We start from the raw sequence: 22,418 nt of genomic DNA on the forward strand, positions 1-22,418 counted from the left end.
TGTTTCGCAACGAAGTATTATTAAGTATAACCTTTATACTAATGAACACCCATACTCATTCATTATCATCAGCAATTATAAAAGAGAACAACAATTGCACAGTATAAAGGGAGGGGCAACTCCCTGAACAATGAGTCTGCCCAACAATATATATTAATCAGTCTTTCTTCAATAATACAAGCTTCACAAGTATCCTTGGCAAAATCCAAGTCTATACTTAGCCAATTTTACAATAGAGGCAAAACAGCCTTTTACAACCTTTGTGCACACCTTGCACGATGGGCGGGTGCTCACCCGAGCCACCAAGACACCCTCGCCAAGTCTCAGCACAACAACACCTCCGCACGATCACCCGGGCACACCTTGCCCAACGACTTCACCCACTCACCAAGTGTCTTTCCAAAAGTGCGACTCCACCAAGAGAGCGCATGAGCTATGCACTTGCCTCTCTTATTTTTGCGCACCAAACACTCCTTAACCTTGAGCGAAGATCGAACAAGTGATGTCGAATGAATGATGGTTTGAACGCTCCAAACGCTACACATATATATGCATGGTTGAGTGTGGGTGGGCTGCCCAGCCGACCACCCCACACTTGTCATACACACCCCTTTGAACGCTTGTGTTAAGTCGGCCTCGCTCTCCGTCGTAGGTCAGCCAAACTCCATCACAAAGCGCCCCACCGTGGGTATAAACCAACGCCCAACACTTGTCGTTCACCATTGTTGTCGCAAGTGTTCGTCGCATAACCGGGTCGCACGTCGTGCAGGCCAGCTCGTCCGCGCCCGCACCCTGCCCGCGTGCAGCCTAACTCGTGCGCTCGTCTGCGCCTTCGCCCGCGCGCTCGCCCGTTGTGCAGCCCGACTCGCCCGCGCGCCCGCCTGTGCACACCAACTCGCCCGCGCGCCCGCCATCTCGCCCGTGCACCCGTGCCCATGCTCGGTCCGCCTGGTGCCCAACTGAGTCACTAACCAAGGACCTTACAGGTTGATTCGAAATACCTAATTCTTCTGATGTTATATCTTCCGAAAATATTTGTATTCAAAATATAAATCACAAAACTTAAATTAAAAAATTACTATTTTTCAAAAAATAAAATTATATTAAAAAAAATAAATCTATAATAAATTCCATTACTAACAAAAATAAAAAGTAATAATAATGATTTAAGCGACTTGAACATCCGTAAAGATAGATAGTATAATAATTTCATAAATGAAATAATAAAAAATGATTCTCATCCATAAATTTATAATAAGTTCTATTACTAACAAAAATAAAAAGTAATAATAATTGTTTAAGCGATTTCAACGACCATGAGGATAGAGAGTATTATAACTTCATAAATAAAATAATAACGGATTATTCTCATCCATAAAATTATAATAAATTCTATTACTAACAAAAATAAAAAGTAATAATAATTGTTTAAGCGATTTCAACGACCATGAGGATAGATAGTATAATAACTTCATAAATAAAATAATAAAGGATTATTCTCATCCATAAAATTCTTATAAATTCTATTACTAACAAAAATAAAAAGTAATAATAATTGTTTAAGTGATTTCAACGACCATAAAGATAGATAGTATAATAATTTCATAAATAAAATAATATAGAAACCTAGTAAAAATCACTTACAAATCAATTCATTGTAATAGGTTAAAATTTTTAAAATATAGTAAATTTGAAGGCAGTTGAAGAAAATAAACAATTGGGACAATCTCAAATGCCCTAATAGTGAGCATAGCATAAAGGCGCTAATAGTGAGCAGCTGATATAAAACATAATGTAAAATTCGACTCAACGTTAAAGGGTAAAAGCTTCACGTCGTAGGCGATGAGCGAATTGGACCCAAACATGAACCTCGGAGAAGAAACTTCATCCTAACTCGGCAATCGATAAAACTTAATCATGCACTCTCTTGTATCTCTAGACAGTGATAAATATAACAGTCGTCATGCAAGCATGGTCAATACAAATATAACCGTGGTCATGCAAGCATGATATCAATCCATCGCCCGAATCACGGGCGCTCGTAACTGCTATTAACAGTTGCAACAACATCCATAAAGCAGTAAATAAGGGGGTGATACAATACTTCGCCATCGTCACTGATTAATCGATGCAATATTCAATCAGAGAAGCAGAAATAAATGTATTGGCAAATGGATGCAATCAACCAGAGAACAAAAGCTAAATCTATTGGTAGATGAGATGAGATGGGTTGCTGATTCCTCAACATTTCATTGCCATTTATAGAGATGTCCGTTCGATAAAGTGTAATGTCCTAATTAATTCGATAACGCTGAAAGTGAACGTTGGAAGTCAGGACATGTTGTGGGAAGTAGTTGGTCGATACGGGACTCAATCCCATGTCATCCTGTACCTCCAAACATGCTGAAAACCCTTCAACATTTTGACTCACACATTAAAAACCTTCTGGTCAAGGTGGCCTATCTAAGGTTTTGTATTACCTGAATTTGTCAATAGCATACTCTGCTACAAAGTTGGTACCCTAAAAAGATGTTATATGTTGACTATTCCCTTAAGAAACCAAAGTGATGAGTAAAACGAATAATCTAATCCATTCAGCTCGCGGCAATCCGTTGGCAAACTTGATTAGATAAATCGCTTCGTGTGGCAATCCTCTTGAACATTGAATTCCCGCGGCCTTCATTATATAAATAATTTATTTTTAAGTGTTTCGTTCTTCTCTATATAAATGATTTTTTTAATAAGTTCAATGATGGACTTGCATTTATTAGAAAATAGTGAACGACATAAGTTCTGTTATTGCTGCACGTGTTGGATAAACCAAAGAAAGAAAAACACGTGATTAAGAATTTTCAAAACTAAAATTTGCAGTTTCAAATTTAAACTATAGTATATTTAAAATAAAACATGTCATTAAAACCTTAAAACTATTCATAAATCTATATTAAAAAATATATAAATCTGTATCTATAAATTGCTGGGCAAGAGTATTAAATGTAATAATGGTGTCCTCCGTCATAGCATTACAAGTCAGTATTGGATGGGGCAGAATCACTTCTAGCGAGATATGGCCGATACTCCATTAAACAAACAAGGAAGCATCACGATTGCGTATATTTAATTTGTTTTGCCCGGACAACGGGCCGGAAAGTTTCGACGTTATTAAGTGGCTTGGACAGGGTATTCAGCTGATTTACTCGTACTAGTGAACCTTATGGATTGTACTAATTACGCTTCTTTCAATCTTTATGGTTGTGTTTAACCTGCTAAGTGGGTTATAACCTGCTAAGTGGGTTATAGGAACTGCGAGGCTGATCTAGCTCAACACTAACGAGTGTTATGCGTATCACAAAGCCTAGCAAGATAAACAATGGCAACTGCGTAGCAGTAGTTCATGTCGTATTGCCTGTAAACACAAAACAAATGTTATTATTTGTGAATCTACACCTCTGTTTTGACCAACATTTTGGGGAAAACCATTCCCATGTGTCTTTGAAATTAAAATATCTTGCTTTGCAAGATCCGTTTAACAGTGCTTTCTATCTCCATATAATTTTATTCTTGGACATTAAAGTTTGATTCATTTCTAATGATATTTATATTGTTTTAGCTTATGTTCTATTTCTCAATGTAAAGTAATTCTAAGACAAGGTTTGATTCATTTCCATTGATATTTATACTGTTATTTCCAATGATACTTATACTGTTTTATCTTAGATTTTGTTTTTCAATGTAAAGCAAAGCAATTTTCAGACAAGGAAGATGTTTTAGGCTTTCACAATGAAGTCATTTTAGCCTTTGATTCTTATGGAGTCCAGTGTTGACATGTACATTACTGTGAATATTGGTTTCTTTCTAAATCTATTTGATCCTCTCTTTTTTTTCAATGTAAAGCAAAGCAATTTTCAGACAAGGAAAATGTTTTAGGCTTTCACAAGGAATATGTTTTAGTCTTTGATTCTTATGGAGTTGGGTGTTGACATGTACATTACTGTGAATATTGGCTTTTTTTTTAATCTATTTGATCCCTTATTTGTTTTTTTTTCTGCAGCCAACAGGGTTAAACCTGGGATTCATATAACTTAGAAGAGGGTTCAAGGATATATTGTGAGAAATCACTAGTGATGGCATTTGTGTCAACTAACATGGTTGAAATATTCATATAACCTAGAAGAGGGTTCAAGGATATATTGTGAGAAATCAGTAGAGATGGCATTTGTGTCAACTAACATGGATGAAAGATTCATATAACCTAGAAGAGCGTTCAAGGATATATTGTGAGAAATAATTAGAGATGACCAGATGGCATTTGTGTCAACTAAGATGGATGAAATATTGGCTAACATTCTATAATCAACAAGTACAAAAGAAACATGCATTGAGTGAGTTATTAAATAGTTATTCAATTTCCGCGATGGACCTATCTATTTAAGAGCTTATATGCCAAAGCCATTTTCACCTTATATCCAAATAAGCTAAAAAAGCCATTTTCAGCTTATATCTCAATGAGCTATAAATCACTCTAAGATTTTACCCTTGTTAGAAATTTTACAAGGGCAGAGGAGTTTGCCTCAACAAATCAGTTGTGGCAAGCAAATCACAATTAGATATATTCTTTCATAAAACACATAAATTTACCCACCACACAATAGAGTAAAAATAAAATTGTTGCGGTAAATTTAGTCATAAAAGTTTAAAACCAAGTCGCAACAAAACATATTTTGGATTATATTTCAAAAATACATTTATATGATAATGGGAGGATGCTTCTCCAAGTAAAAGAAAAGAATTTTAATGTGATATGATAATTGGAGGCTACTTCTCCAAGTAAAACAAAAGAATCTTAATGTGATTTAGGCTTCACCAGGGTTGCGGAGTAACTCTATGTAAAAACTAGTTTTCACACACCCACCAATATTGAAAATTTAAAACAAAGTCTCAACAAAACATACTCTTTATTATATTTCAAAACATAGGAGAATACATTTGTATGATAATTGGAGTAACTCTATGTAAAAACTAGTTTTCACGCACCCACCAATATTGAAAGTTTAAAACAAAGTCTCAACAACATACTCTGGATTATATTTCAAAACATAGGAAAATACATTCGTATGATAATTGAAGGCTTCTGCTCCAATTAAAACAAAAGGATCTTACTGCGATTTACCCTTCACCAAGGGTTCTTGAGTAACTCTATGTAAAAACTAGTTTTCAGGCACCCACCAATATTTGCTGCTCCATGTAAAACAAAAAAGATCTTAGTGCGATTTGAGCTTCACCAAGGGTTGTAGAGTAACTCTCTATAAAAATTAGTTTTCACGCGCCCACCAATATTTTCTCCACGATCTTCTCCTCACCTCTCCAACTTACACCCACTCTACTAAAAACTTAAAGAGATTTACACATATATATTCAAAATACATTTCAACACTTAAATTTATTACAAAGTCAAACCTTAAGACATGATGGACGAATGTACAAGGTAACTGATTTTCTCGACTTGCAGAGGTTGCAGAATACAAGTAATAGCTGCTAAATGGACGATTGAATGAACCAAATAGACAAAACACACGAATGATTCTGATTCTGATTCTGAGTAAGCTTTTAAAAATATTGGTCAATCATCATCTATAACCATTGTTTTATTCATTCTTTGTAATCATTTTTTATAACGTGATTTTGCGAGAAATTACAATTTTATATCATTTAGAAAAAAAATCAATATTCTATCAGTGTAGTTATTAAAATTGTTTCTCTTTGAAATTTTTATATGAAATTAATAAAAAAATTAAATTCAACACTTTTAAGAATTTTCAAAACTAAAATTTGCAGTTTCAAATTTAAACTATAGTATATTTAAAATAAAACATGTTATTAAAACCTTAAAACTATTCATAAATCAATCTGTATCTATAAATTGCTGGGCGGGAGTATTAAATGTAATGGTGTCCTCCGTCATGTCAAACAGTCATGATAATATTAAAATGTCCATAATGGCATATACTAAAAGTCACCTTTCGATTTTTGAAGAAGTCAATGCCATGGTTTCTCTAGGTGGTACATGTCAAAGAGTCATGATAATATTAAAATGTCCATAATGGGATATATGAGAAGTCACCTTTCGATTATTGAAGAAGTCAATGCCATGGTGTCTCTAGGTGGTACGTGGTACGATAAGGTTAAGAGTAGTCCATATTGGATAGCATTAAAAGTCACTATTGGATATGGAAGAATCACTTCTAGCAACATATAATTCAGTTACATATAATTGTTTATCGCTGATACTGCATTAACCAAATAAGGAAGCATCACGATTTCTTATATTTAATTTGTTTTGCACGGACATCGGGCCGGAAAGGTTCGACGTTATTAAGTGGCTTAGGCAGTCAGCTGATTTACTCGTACTAGTGAACCTTATAGCTTGTACTAATTACACTTCTTTGAATCTTTATGGTTATAGGAACTGCGAGGCTGATCTAGCTCAACACTCAGGAGTGTTATGCATATCACAAAGCGTAGCAAGATAAACAACGGCAATTGCTTAGCAGTGGTACCTGCCGTATTTCTTGTAAGCGCGAAACAAATATTATTATTTGTGAATCTAAACCTCTGCTTTGATCAACATTTTGGGGAAAACCATTCCCATGTGTCTTTGAAATTGAAATGTATTGCTTTGCAAGAGCCGTTTAACACTGCTTTCTATGTCCATATAATTTTATTCTTGGACATTATATTGTCATTTCAAATGATATTTATACTATTTTAGCGTATGTTCTATTTTTCAATGTAAAGTAATTCGGAGACAAGGTTGGACATTGAAGTTTGATTTATTTCGATTGATATTTATATTGTTATTTCTAATGATACTTATACTGTTTTATCTTAGGTTCTATTTTCAATGTAAAGCCAAGCAATTTTTAGCTTTTGATTTTTATGGTGCCCGGTGTTGACATGTACATTACTATGAATATTGGCTTCTTTCTAATCTATTTGATCACTTTTTTTTTTTTCTTACAGCCAACACGATTAAAAGCCAACAAGATTAAACCTGAGATTCATATAACCTAAAACAGGGTTCAAGGATATATTGTGAGAAATCACTGAGATGGCATTTTTGTCCACTAACATGGATGACCACTAACATGGATGAAATATTCATATAACCTTGAAGAAGGTTCAAGGATATATTGTGAGAAATAAGTAGAGATGGCATTTGTGTCAACTAACATGGATGAAAGATTCATATAACCTAGATGAGGGTTCAAGGATATATTGTGAGAAATAATTAGAGATGGCATTTGTGTCGACTAACATGGATGAAATATTGGCTAACATTCTATAATCAACAACTACAAGAGAAACAACCATTGAGTGAGTTATTAAACAGTTCTTCAGTTTCATCCATGAACCTATCTATGTAAAAGCCTATAAGCCAAAGCCATTTTCAGCTTATATCCCAATGAGCTAAAAATCAATCCCAGATCTTACGCTTGTTAGAAATTTTACAAGGGCAAAGGAGTTTGCCTCAACAAACCAACTATGGCAAGCAAATCACACTTTAATAAAATACATAAATTTAGTCACGACACAATAGAGTAAAAACAAGTTAGAAATAATTAATTTCTACTTGTCTATGGTTGAAATTCTCCATTTGAGGAGTTTGTTCCTACATAATAGCAATTTAGTTTCTCCTAGTTTGGTGTGTGGTTGAGAGAATCTCTCAACCACACTACTGTACGTCTAAGATAGAATTCCTATCTTGAGACTATTGATAGTATAAATATGTGTGTAATTGCCTCATTCAGATATAATAGATAATATATTGTTGTGTGCAATTTTATCTTGGTATCAGAGCCCTGAGGGCCTTGCCCCTCGTGGGCTTGGCCTATCCTGGGCTAAGGAAATAAAGAGTGGCTGATTTTTTTTTATTTTTTGTCCATCATAGTTGCCAGTAGAGAGAGCACGCCCATGGTAGGGCAAGGGTTAGCACACGTCACAGAGTTCACAGAGAGAGGACTTTACAGAAGCCGTGCCATACACAGTTCAGAGAGTAGGAACTCACAGAAGCCATGAAAACCCTTGAAAATAATCGCGCGAGGGTTGTGATCTCTGGACCTACGGGCGGAGAATTGATGAAGGAATTCGATTGGAAAGGCGAGAGGGCGAAGGATGCGTGTAGCATAGAAATCTCAGTAGTAATGGAGATGGGAGATGAGGAGGACGGAGGAGAACGTCATCCACCAAACCCTGGTTTCCCCTAGCCCCAACGACTTAGACGCCGATCACGACCAGATGGTGGCCACGACGGCCTCGCCTTACCCGTCGATGGGCGTGGTGGATTCAGAGCCCCATGTGTCCACCCAATTCTACACCTTTAACAGGGAGCCGCACCACCTGATGGTGCAGTGCCTCCTGCAGTCGCGCTACGCCAAAGCAGAAGTTGCCATAAATGCTCAGAAATTCACAGCTCAAAAACTGCTTTACAATGTCTGGGTTACAACTTCAGAACTGCGAAATTTTGTAACAATGAAGCAAATCAAGTGGCTGGAGGCTGTGTACCAGTCCGGATTGAGCTTGAATGGCTTAGGAGGCTGGATATATTTAAATCCTCATCTTTAAAAGAGTAACCTGATGCTTTTGGAGACGCGGGTGCCTTTCCACGCCTAGAAAGTTTCTGGTTGGAAGAAGCCGATGGAGTTGAGAGTTTTCTTCCGGTAAGGAATGGGGCTTTGCCTCTATTGAAGAAGTTGGCAGTCTTGAAATTGGTCATCACTTTTGTCATATTAAATCTGAGTCTAATGGACTGGTTATCCGTCGTTGTATTCTCTTTGATGGCCAAGAGAGTTTTTCCCTTGAATCACATGCCTTTAGACGGTCAGCTAGAAGCGACCCTGCTAGTCGAGCGACTGTTTTACACGGGCGATACGAATATTGCCGAGGGTTTGAAGAAAGGCATGAATAAAATGTTGATTCACTCCGACTGTGGTGATATTGTTTTTAAAATAGTTTTCTAAAGTCATCGTTGGGCAAAGATAGAGAAATTTGATATTTTGTCAACCTGAAAGTTTATTTTTTATGTCTTGGAATCATGGATAATATTATTGAGCCTTATTGAGCCTAGCTAACTCAATGTAGGTAAAGTTGTTTCGTTAGAATTCATGACTCTAATAAATGACAAGATAAGCATGGAGTTCCAAGAATTTATTTGACAAAGATGCCCAAGATGTGAACAATGAAAAGATGAGATAAAGGAGCAGCAACAACGTTTATGGTGGACAACAAAGTAGATGTTTGTTTTGAGTTAGTGTGGTTTGTGGAATAGACTCCCTAGCATGTTATAAGCAAGTTGGTTGTTATATGTACCCAGAAACTCCAAATGTTGAAGTATGGAATGTAAGCCTTGTAAAGGCATTTGAAAGTTCGTGGTGATCTTAAAACCACTTTGTAATGGTTTATGGTTAGCCTGAAACCATCTTTTGTCACTGTAAAGTGATGGTTTATGGTGAGCCAGAAACCACATACAGATCCTTAGTGGCTACAGGACTTGCCCGGTGGTGGTAAATCGGACTTGCCCGGTGGTGGCATATTGAAGTTAGCAGATTTTCCCGGTGGTGGTAGATCGGACTTGCCCGGTGGTGGCATATTGTCTGAGTGGCTAACGTGTACACGACAGCTTTGTGCTCGTAGGAGCAGGTGGACTGCAGTAACACCTAGCTCATGGTCTCGGATATTGGTGTGTCTGAGCATAAGAGGGTTGGTGCACTTTTTTATCTGACAGTTGCGTCGAAAGGCGCAATTAGCGCAACTGTTTGCGATTGTTATTTGGACATGAATATTTGGCTTAGAAAGGCATTGATCTCTCTTTGTTTTTTGGAGGTTCTGTACATGCAATTCACGTGATGGTGGTGGATTTGACTATCATGACAAGTAGTCATTAAGGGGGGGAGTTAGAAATAATTAATTCCTACTTGTCTATGGTTGTAATTCTCCATTTGAGGAGTTTGTTCCTACATAATAGGAATTTAGTTTCTCCTAGTTTAGTGTGTGGTTGAGAGAATCTCTCAACCACACTACTGTACGTCTAAGATAGAATTCCTATCATGAGACTATTTATTGTATAAATATATGTGTAATTTCCTCACTCAGATATAATAGAGAATATATTACTGTGTGCAATTTTATCTAAACAAAATTGTTGTGGTAAATCTAGTTGTGAAAGTTTAAAACCAAGTCGCAACAAAACATACTTTGGATTATATTTCAAAACATAGGAAAATACATTCATATGATAACTGGAGGCTGCTACTCCAAGTAAAACAAAAGTATCTTACTACGTTTTACACTTCACCAGGGTTGTAGAGTAATCTATGTAAAAACTAGTTTTCACGCGCCCACAAATATTGAAAGTTTAAAACCAAGTCGCAACAAAACATACTCTGGATTATATTTCAAAACATAGGAAAATACATTCATATGATAATTGGAGGTTGCTGCTCCAAGTAAAATAAAAGGATCTTACTATGATTTATGCTTCACCAGGGGTTGTTGAGTAACTCTCTGTACAAGGTAAGTGATTTTCTCAACTTGCAGAGGTTGCATATTGCAAGTAATAGTTGTGGCATAAATGTTTTCCATACATATTTACCAAATCTTCATTAAGTGCTTCAACTATCTAATGTGTTACGGAATGGTCAGTGCTGCACTTCTACTCAGAACTTCAGTCCTTCCCCCTGCAAACAAAATCACAACCTGAAGTTTAGTTGTATCTCACCTATGGTTGTTTCCAATCTAATTAACTATGGTAGTTGAGACTGATATATCCAACACTCCACCTTAATCACAACTGCCACCATTAACGATTCCCAAAGAGTCTCTAAGATAAAAAAAAAAACTTTCACGTGCGAATGGAGTTGTGAAAATATCAGCAAATTGTTCTTTTGACTTGCAGTGTTGCAACACAATTTCACCATTTTTAATCAACTCTCTAATAAAATGATATTTAGCATCAATGTGTTTGATCCTCTTGTGAAAAACAAAGTTATTTGATAATACAATTGCAGAAGTGTTGTCATAGAAAATAGTTGTCGTTTCCTCTTGGTCGTGGCAAAGATCCCTCAACATCCTTCTCATCCAAATTTCTTGTTACATTGTTGTTGTTGTGGTGACATTTTCAGCTTCTACTGTTGTCAGTGAAACTATTGGCTGCTTCTTAGAGACCCATGAAATGGCTCCAGAACCCAAATGAAAAACATATCCTGACATGCTATTTCTATCATCGACACTTCCTGCCCAGTCACTATCAGTGTAACCAACTAGCCTGAAATCATTTGTTGCAGCGTATGAAATACCATATTTGTTTGTCCCATTGACATACCTTAGAATCCTTTCCGGTGCCTACCAATGCGTCCCCTTGGGTGTCTCCATGAACCTCGACACCAAACTCACTGCATCCATTATCTCTGGCCTAGTGGCAGTCAAATACATCAAGTTGCCTATCATGCTTTTGTATAATTTCAAATTGACATTGTTGCTACAATCTTCTTTGCTCAAATTCAATCCCGTGACAGTTGGAGTTGGTGTGGGTTTTCTATTCTGCATATTAAACCTCTCCAAAAATTTTGCTACATACTTTGCTTGGTAAATAAAAGTACCATTTTTTGTTTGCTTCACTACAATGCCCAAAAAATACCTTAACAAACCCAAGTTAGTCATTTCAAATTCACTCTTCATGACTTCTTTGAAATCAGCAATGAGAAAATCATCACTGCCTCTAAAAATCAAATCATCTACATATAAGACAACAATAAGAATCTTACCTTCACTCTCTTTTATGTAGAGAGTAGGCTCACCGTCACATTTGTTAAAACCATTGTCCAACAAATAAGAATCTATCCTGCTATACCATGCATGCGGTGCTTGCTTCAGCCCATAAAGTGCTTTCTTCAACCTATATACCTTGTCTTCTTGGGCTTCTACCTCATAACTAGGTGGTTGTGCAACACACACTTCCTCTTTTATCACTCCATTCAAGAACATTGATTTTACGTCCATTTGATACACTTTCCATTTATGTTGCGTGATAATCGCCACAACTGTGCACAATGTCTCCATCCTCACGACTGGTGCAAACATCTACACATAATCTCTTCAATGTTGCTACTTGTATCCTTTGAGAAATAGCCTCGGTTATCCCTTTCAATCTTCCCATCAATTTTTCTCTTGGTCTTATAGACCCACTTCACTCCAATAACTTCTTTTCCTTGCGGAAGGTCCACTAACTCTCATGTGTCATTATTTTCTATGGCTTCTATTTCTTCTTCCATTGTCGCAACCCATCCTTCTTCTTTGATTGCATCCTCAAAATGGATTGGGTCATCTATATGACAAAATAATACAAATAAGGAATTTAGACCAGTGTTACTATCAACTTCATCTTGCTCATAAATCTTATTTAAATTTCTGAATTTTGGTCTTCTTTTGCTTGTTGAAGATGGGCTTGACATGTCACTTGGTGTTTCTCTTTGCGGTGTGTAGGAGAAGCACTTGCTTGACTGGGTGGCATTGTCCTATTATTTGTTGATGATGTTACTTGCTACTTGCTTGGTTGCGCTTGAATAGGAGTAAAGGGAGTCATTATTGAGGATTTTCTTGTTGTTGTCAATTCCTCTTTGTCCTCATGTGGTATACATGCATTGACATTGATTGTCTTCTTTAAACTTCCATCCCATGCTTTCTCTTCTAAGAATTGCACATCTATGTTGATTATGACCTTCCTGGTTGATGGATTCTAGAGCTTGTATGCCTTGGATTCATCACGATATCCAACAAATATGCATTTCTCCCCCTTGTTGTCCAACTTCTTCCTCAACTCATTCGGGACATGTGCAAATGCCACACATACAAAGAGTCTCATGTGAGTGACACTATGCTTTCTTACTCCATGCTTATTTAGGAACTACATTCCTGACACTTTTGGTTGGGCACATATTAATGATAAACACTGCACAAGTGACAACTTCAGCCCAATAATCATTTGACAAATGCTTTGCCTTCAACATACTCCTTTCCATTTCCATAATGGTCCTATTCTTCCTTTTCACGACACCATTTTGTTAAGGTGTATACCTTGTTGGAAATTACTTGTGAATTCCATGCTCACTACAAAAATGTAGGAAATCATTTGAAATGTATTCACCACCTCTAACAGTGCTAAGGACTTTGATGTAGTGTCCACTTTGCTTCTCAACAGGAACCTTGTATTTGCGAAAGCGCTCAAACACTTCACTTCTCTAATATAAATGAATACTTCACTTTAAATAAACCATAAATAAATTAATTGATATAATTTTTTTTTTCTTTCCTATATCATAAAGAAATATATCTTATTTTATTTACACACCCAAAGCAGCTCTTATAATTATGACACTTTAAATAAACCATAAATAAATTAATTGATATAATTTTTTTTTTCTTTCCTATATCATAAAGAAATATATCTTATTTTATTTACACACCCAAAGCAGCTCTTATAATTATGACATAATATATTAACGACATATTCTTGGCTGATAAATATATAGAAAAACTATTTGATAAAAAAAAGAAATATATCTTATTTTATTTACACACCCAAAGCAGCTCTTATAATTATGACATAATATATTAACGACATATTCTTGGCTGATAAATATATAGAAAAACTATTTGATAAAAATTAATAGTGACTTCAAATATACAAAAATAAATTATTTGATAAAAAAATATTCTGTCTTGTTTTTGTCCATATCTTCATAAATAAAATATCATGTTTCATTTACACATCCTCTATATCATCATAAAGAAAATATTATGTTTCATTTACGCATCCAAAGGTCTTACCATTTTCATGAAAGTGGCAACCTTTGCAATGGGCAATCTTGTAACTTCAAGCGTGTACTGCTATGATCAAAAGTTAGTTTTGTAGTAAATGAATATTTTTTATTACACATTTAATTTATCATATTTTTTTCATTTTGAAGTTATGGAATCAATTAGGTTAGGTCCTTATTCCGGTTATACATGAAGCTAATTTTGATGGAAATCACTATAACATCCATCCTATTAAATTAGTCTTTTGAGGAAAAAATATAACATAGGATTTGAACCAACAATTTCGAAAGGAACGTTGCCAAGTAATCTATATCCAAGGACTCGTAGAAATATAAATTTAAAATACAAGTAAAATTGTTTTTATACTTAAATATAGATCTATGCTTTCGATCTCAAAACTTTGCTCCCGACAATCCTACAACGAGAATGTGATGTAAATCTATACATTCATCATCGAATCATGCAAAGTCCAAGTGACCTGAAGAGTCATTTATTATATTTTCAATGGATTGAAAAGAAATTACACATTTGTATTAGGCTCAAGAATTCATCAATGAGTCTAGTTGGCAGCTTATTGGGAAACCATTTTTCTGAGAATCAAGGCCAATTTTATGATGTAATATGGTCATACAAACAAAACAATTAATCTCAACAACAACTTCAAATTCAGAAATTTGCTAACAATTCCTTGATTGGTAGCTGGTAAAATCAATATTGTCCTTCAATTATTATACGATGGATATGTAAATACATCCAAAGCACATATTTTTCTCGAAAGAGCGTCCGCTGGACTTTCCCATCTTGAAAAATTTATATTTGAAATTGTATCGATCATAAGCCGTTGGAAATAATTGAATGGGCCTTGAGAATATTTTCTCTGTCTTCAGCTCTATCAGCCTCACCAAAGTGATCTTCAGGGATATAATAACTCGTTACAGGATCCAGCGACCAAGGCCTCTTTTTCTAACCCGCAACGGGGATTTCAACGGATTGTTTTGGCTCTGGCCGAATTAACCCTCTACTTTATGTTGTCAACGCTACTGCGTTGTATCCTGGCTTGCAAGGGAACATCAAGTAAAAGGGACAAAATCAAATAAATTAGTTTCTTATTCCCAATATAAACTTCGATTCCAAAAGTGTGGAGATCATAATATGGTGCCGGAGGGGATTTTAGTGGCGTTGCGAAGGGTGTTTACATAACTTGAATGCCTAGATTTAATCTCAATTCATATCCATGTTCCCCCAAATCGAGAAAGAGCATCCATAACCACAACCTTTATATGGAGAAGAAATCTCGGTACGAGCACATCCATTATAAAAACAATACAAATTATATTAATATTTAATATATTAAATATATATTAATATTAATATTAATTGTATTTTTTAATCAAATTATAATAATAAATAATTTAAAAATAAATGAAAAACCAAAATTATTTTTAATATAAAAAATTAAATTATAATTAAAATTAATTAAATTTTAAAAAAAATTATGTAATTTTACTTATTATAATTTTAATAAAAAAATACTAAAAGTCAAAAGGTTGGCAATGCATAAAGCCCTACTAAGAAGCATAAAAAAGAGAGACAATAATAACAAATCTTTCATAATAATTCTTAGATGGACGAGATAGAGCACAACTTTGCTTTAACTCAATGACCCAACAACACACGACATCACTTATCACTTAAGGAAGTGAATGGTAAAAAATGAATGACAAAGAATATCTAACAAATACAAAAGAGAATCAAATGTATATTGTAACATCCACTCCTAACACTAATGGTACCCAAGAATAGAAAAGAAAAACAGAAATCAAATTATTTTTATGGATTTTGAAAAATCAAAATCTAATATTATTAATTACTCATTATAAATAAAATTACTATTTTTCAGAAAAAAAATAAAAAAAAATAATATATATATATATATAATAAAAAAATAAAACCTTTTACTAATATTAAAAAATAAAATTAATTAAAAATATATTTAATAAAATAAAAACATCTGACTAAAATCAATTAAAAATATATTTAATAAAATAAAAACATCTGACTAAAATCAAAATTACAGTATAATGAAGCTTTATTTAACCAAAATAAAATTAACTATGTCATCCACATTTTAATTCAACGAGCAAAACTGATTTTGGCTAGATCTAATTTGTGTATCATACACATGTATAAATATGATGAATATGTGTAGCATACACATGCATAAATATGATGAATAGATGTTTCTAATCAATAAAATTATCATAATTTTTATTAAAATAATAATAATAATAATTGTTTAAGCGATGGTTATTACAAAATTTCATATAATAAATAAAATAATGTAAAAACTGTAGATTACAATTTTTAAAGTATAATAAATTTATGGCATTTGAAGAAATTAAACCATTGGGACAAGCTCAACGGCGCTGATAGTCAGCAGGTTATATAAATCATAATATAAAATTCGACTGGACGTTAAATGGTAAAGACTTCACGTAGTAGCTGAGAAGCGAATTAGACCGAAACATGAATGACCGAGAAACTTCATCCTAAATTGGCAATTGATAATACTTAATCGTGCACTCTTGTATTTCTACATGGTGATAAATAGAACAGTCGTGCTGTATTTTGATTGCAAAGCGTAAGAAGCAAATTCATCCAGAAAAACATACAAATTCTACGTGAATTCACCACAATTGATGTTCGGCGTTCCAAGGAGTGCCACGCCGTTAAGGACTGAAGTGGCTTAAGCTGTAGCCTTATTTTGGATTACAATCAACCAAATGATTAGAGATTAGGGATAATCAGTTATTTCGTGGAGGAATGCTCTGAGAATTTCTGAAAAAGTTGTGGGGATCGACCTCTGTTTTGGCCTTCACAAGTCTATCGAAATTGTCGTGGAAATACTTCTTACCCCATGCTTCGGCTTCTTTGACTGTGGCAGTTCCATTGACTGCACTGCCCAGATCCAGATCCAAATAATTAACATAAGCAGATCTGGGAGAAGAAGAAACATAAGGAGCCATGTAAGCGTAAAGCTTTCGCATCCAGTTAAGGTAGTGCTCATCGTCAGTGCTGTTGTTCCATACGACCTTGTACTGTATGTCGAATATGTTTCCAGCTCTGTGAGGGAAGGGTATAGCAGAGGAAGGAATCCTGTCCATAATTCCTCCCAAAGGAGAGAAAATTGCATACGCGCTCACCTCTTCTTCCATGATGTCCCACAATCCTTGGAGACCTGGTTTGGACAGCGGGGTTGTTGCCATATCTGATTTTATTTTGAAATGGACTTTGTTGGAATAGTATCTGTTTGTCAGTTCGCTCACGTTGGCAGTCCCTCCGATGAAGGACGTAGACTCGATCCAGCTCATTTCACTGCACTCGTTCTCCGCCATCTTCAACTCCGGGAAGGTGATGTTCACAATCTTCAAGAACTGCTCCTTACGTCCCAGATACATCCCTTGGAACGACGCGTTCATATCCCTTTTCGTCCCAGCTCCTTCGACTTTAATTCCAAAGAACTGCAATCCCAGAATAAATTTGGCCCAACGTGGCGCCGGCTTCCACCCACGCTGTCATGGAATTGATGTCGACATGGACGTTGTCGAAGTTCATGAGATCAATGAGAACAAAGGGAACATCGGAGGTGTAAGAGAGGCCCTCGTAGCTGTGTCCCCCGCTCCGGACTCGAATTTCCCACCCGTTTTCCACGCAGCACATCACGCTATTCTTCACTTGCTCTTTGCTTTGTGGTAAAACTATCACATAAGGTTTGCGCACGCCAGCCTCCGCAAATCGAAGATTCTGCAGAGAAAAATTGAGCAGAACATCGTACTCCGAAGTAGTAGACAATGACATTGTCGTGACATTTTTTAAGCCGCGTTCATGTAAACATGATATCAATCCGTCGCCCGAATCAGGTGCATCACGGGCGCTCGTAACTGCTATTATAAGAGGCAACAACATCCATAAACCAATGAATGAAGGGCTTATACAATACTTCGCCATCCTCACTGATTAATTAATCAGAGAATCAAAACTAAACTATTGGCAAATGGATGCAATCAACCAGAGAACAAAAGCTAAATCTATTGGCAGATGAGATGAGATGGGTTGCTGATTCCTCAACATTTCATTGCGATTTATAGAGATGTCGAATTGGATAAAGTCGAACGTCCAAATCTAAACCTAATTAATTCGATAACGCTGAAAGTGAACGTTGGAAGTCAGGACACGTTGAGGCAGGTAGTTGGTCGATACGGGACCCAATCTCATGTAATCACGTGTTCAAATCCTGTAACTCCAAAACAACCTGAAAACCTTCTGCTGAAGGAGGATTATCTCAGGTTTTGTAATACCCGAATTTGTCGATAGCATACTCTCTGCAGCAAAGTTGGCACCTAAAAGGATGTTATAGGTTGACTATTCCCTTGAGAAACCAAAATGATGTGTAAAACGAATAATTTAATCCATTCAATACGCCGTAATTCGTTGGCGAACTTGATTAAATAAATTGCGTAGCAATCCTCTTAACATTGAATTCCCACGGCCTGCTCTGTATAAATGTTTTTTAAAAGAGTGTCGGCTCGGCTATTATGTATAAATTTATGTTTTTTTTTCAATAATTTCAATGAAGTGCATACATTTATTAAAAAATTGCGGAGCTTATGTTTTTTTTTTTCAATAATTTCAATGAAGTGCATACATGTTAAGAGTGGTCAATATTGGATAGCATTAAAAGTCACTATTCGATATGGGAGAATCACTTCTAGCGAGATATTCAGTTACATATAATTGTTTATCACCGATACTGAATTAATCAAACAAGGAAGCATCGCGATTTGTTATATTTAATTTGTTTTGCGCGGAAGTCGGGCTGGAAGGTTCGACGTTATTCAGCTCATTTACTCGTACTAGTGAACCTTATAGCTTGTACTGATTACGTTTCTTTAAGTTACAATAGTAAAATTTAAGATTTTAGGTGTTCTAAAGGATTTTGACGGTATTGAAAGATTTTTTGAAATTTTTTTTACCTAAATTTAACATCTTTTAAACCTCTTTCAATTCCTGTGCCGATATCTTTTTTGGATAAATAAAAACAAAGTAGCTCGACCAACACTCTTCTGTTTACTTGAATACATGGAATCTGCTGTATATTCACAGGATAATGATTAGGTTCTGAAATGCGATTTGAGAGCTATCAAACGCATTGTTGGCCTGGGTCGAGGCGTAATTAACATATTCATTCGGAATATCATTAAAAGTCGTATTCATTTTGTTATTTATATAAAATTTACTGAATAGTTTAATTAGTTTATTATTATATTTTTTCCCATTTTTAACTATAATAATTTAAATTGTATTAATATTAAAACTTATATCATTAAAAGTCGTATTCATTTTCTTATCAATATAATATCTACTGAATAGTTTAATTAGTTAATTATCATATTTTTTTTCAATTTTTAATTATAATAATTTAAATTGTATTAATATTAAAATTTTGTTTAAAATAGGGTATTTTTAAGGATTCAAATATTATTTGATTATTTTATTTTGAAAAGTTATATATATGTAATTTATTATTGCTAAATACTATCCATTTAATCATGTCTATGTAAAAAATAGGCCCCTAAAATTTTCTCTAGTAGGGATGTATTTTTACATTAAAGTTTACCTTGTATACATTAATGATGTGGAATTTTTCAAAGCTTTAGTAGGCATCAAACATAAAGGAGACCCAAAAGAAATTGACCACCACTATTCTACACTTTGAGGTGAATTTTCATTCTTATAATTTTCATTAAAGGTCTACACAATTGTTTGTTCATGTTGTGTTACATTGGAGAGACTCAACATTCTTTTAAGGTCAAGTTGAAGGAACATGGAGTTGACATAAAGAGAAGACACATATGCACATCAAGGGTTACTTAGTATTATAACAAGACTATACATCACATCTACTTAGAGAAATCCAAAATCATTTCTAAGGAAAACCAATTTTGGGTTACTTAGTGTTCTAACAAGATTATACATCACATCTACTGAGAGAAATCCAAAATCATTTCTAAGGAAAACCAATTTTTCAAATGATGGCAGATAAACCATGGAGATTGTAAGACATCCTCACAATTTCAATAGGAGTGGTGGACTTGAGATTAACAATAATCAAGTCTAAGTTGTGGCCTTTGTATATTTTTTTTCCCTATCTCTTTATTTCTTTACCCTACATATGTTTTGATGACTTGTTGTGTTTCCTCCACTTACTTATTCTCTTTCCTTCTTTAGTTTATCCTTTTTCTCTACTCCAACCTCTTTCTTTGTTTCGCCTCTTTCCTTTTTCTTTACTCTTTCTTCTTCTCTTATCTTGTCTCCCCTCTCTTTCTTATTTATCCTTTTCTTTTTTTTCTTTCTCATTTTCTCCTTACCTTCTTCTGATCACCATCATAACAAAATAATATTAATATTATAATATTGTTCATATTTTGATCAAATAAATACTAGTCTATTATTATGTATATTTTTTGTTTGTAGGCAATATGAGTCCTCAAATGACAAAGGGGCATATTACTCAATAAGATCACCCAGAGATTTCACCTAGATCAGGCAACACTAACCCTTAACATGGCTAAACGTTTTCCCATAAAATTTCAAATCAATGATTTTTTTCACCACATAATACCTTAATAGAACACCTTATCAAAGTAGATTTTACACCATGTATATTATTATATTAATATAATTAAAATATAAAATATTATTTTCATTATTTAATGATACACTACATCTCCCTTTATTATAATTCCTTATCTTCATATGCCTTATTTATGACTTTATTATATATGATACCCCTAACACTATTATTATTTGTTAATATACTATTATATCAATATTATTATTATTATTATAATTTTCTTATCCTACCTTATATTATATTACTATGTATATACTATTATTATATTATATTGATTCTATTATATATTATTACAATTTTTTATCCTTTAATTTTATGGTTTCTTTTACTTTAATTTAACTTTTTTAGTTTTTGGTTTCTTTAGGTTTTTTTATTTGTATTTACTATATCTTCTTGAGTCTTCATCTCTCGGCACATCATTCTAAAGATAAATCATGATTTTGATTCAAAACATCAACTTAACAAAAATGAAATCTATAGATTACTTTTGGGTTCTACCATATATCGAATCAAAATAATTTCAAATTAAAATAATAATGCTAATTCATAATAGTGTTTGATCTTAGATATAGAGTAATACTAAGTTATTTCACCTAGAGTCACTCTCCAACCCAATATGGTAGAGAAGTTGTAACATAAAGTAATGTCATGTAAACATTTTGATTGGGTCAAAATAAAATAAAACTAAAAATAACGATATATCAAATAAGAATAACTTCAAACTAAAATAATAAAAATAAAAATTGTATGTTATTATTATTTTTTTATTTATTTTTGTTGGGTAGTTAAGGTAAACTTCACTTGGTCATTTAATGGTGGTTTTTAAGCTCCGGGTTTACGAGAACCCATGGTATTGACACATGGTATTCATGTGGGATATAATCGATTTAAAGTGATAATCTAAACTAGCCCGTATTTATCTTAACTCCAGATCTACCAAGTGTTGAGAGAGATGAATTATCTTTTCACTCTGAAAGAGGTTTGCATCTAAGAGATTTGATCCCTCTCAGTGCATGGTAGATCCAGGGTTAAGATGGATCTAGGCTAGTTTAAGAAAAGAAAGAGAGGATATTTTGAGATGCATCTATGCTTTCATAAAGAGTGGAGTGTTTATTTAAAATGTTTATTCCAAAGTGTAGTGCGAGTGATTCTCATGATAGCCTAATTAATACCATATTTGAGTTGGTTGTCTTATTATCTATTAAAGCCTATGCAATCCACATTTCAACCCAAGAAACCCTTATTAACATCTAATTACTAAGTGATTGTATTTCTATTATTATATTGTTATGTAGGATAGAACCCCACATTATCCCATTTTATTATAATTGTACCCTTGTCTCCTCTATATATATGAAGGAGACTTACTCTTAATATCATCACATATTGTCTTCATCATTGAATTTATTGTAAAGAAAGGTTCCCCACTTCAAGAGGATTGTAATTATTGGTTTCTTGCCATTTTTAAGGTGCAAGGATCATAAAATTTGGTTTCAAATCTCATGATCCCAGGGTTTTGCTACTTCAAACATGTTATCATGGAATGTTCATTATAACATTTTTTCTAGGAGGATTCATGGGGTGAAACTTGGAGAAGATTGAGAAAACATGACAAGAAATATTTCATTCAATTTTTAGATCTTGGTTCGTTATATCTTTGCAGATATGGTCCAAAGAATTTAGGGTTTTTGAATGTTCTCAAAGTCTATTTGAAAAGGCTAGTTCAAAATTTTCGTTATTCATTTTTGTGAGGCTTGAAACCATGAAACTGAGACCACATTGAGTAAAATATTGGTTAACATATGGTTCAAAATACATATCTTGGCTCATTGTATTTTCAATGATATGCTCC

General features: G+C 34.2%; 1 pseudogene; it reads right to left on the reverse strand.

The window, feature by feature from the left end:
• Positions 1-16,476: 16,476 nt before the first annotated feature.
• Positions 16,477-17,996, reverse strand: LOC149235032 (berberine bridge enzyme-like D-2 pseudogene; annotated as a pseudogene).
• Between the last annotated feature and the right edge of the window lie 4,422 nt (positions 17,997-22,418).

Source organism: Pinus tabuliformis, chromosome 8 (genome assembly GCF_031772625.1).
Source record: "Pinus tabuliformis cultivar Carrire ecotype Pingquan chromosome 8, CPIR1, whole genome shotgun sequence".
In the NCBI taxonomy this organism is placed as follows: Eukaryota; Viridiplantae; Streptophyta; class Pinopsida; order Pinales; family Pinaceae; genus Pinus; species Pinus tabuliformis.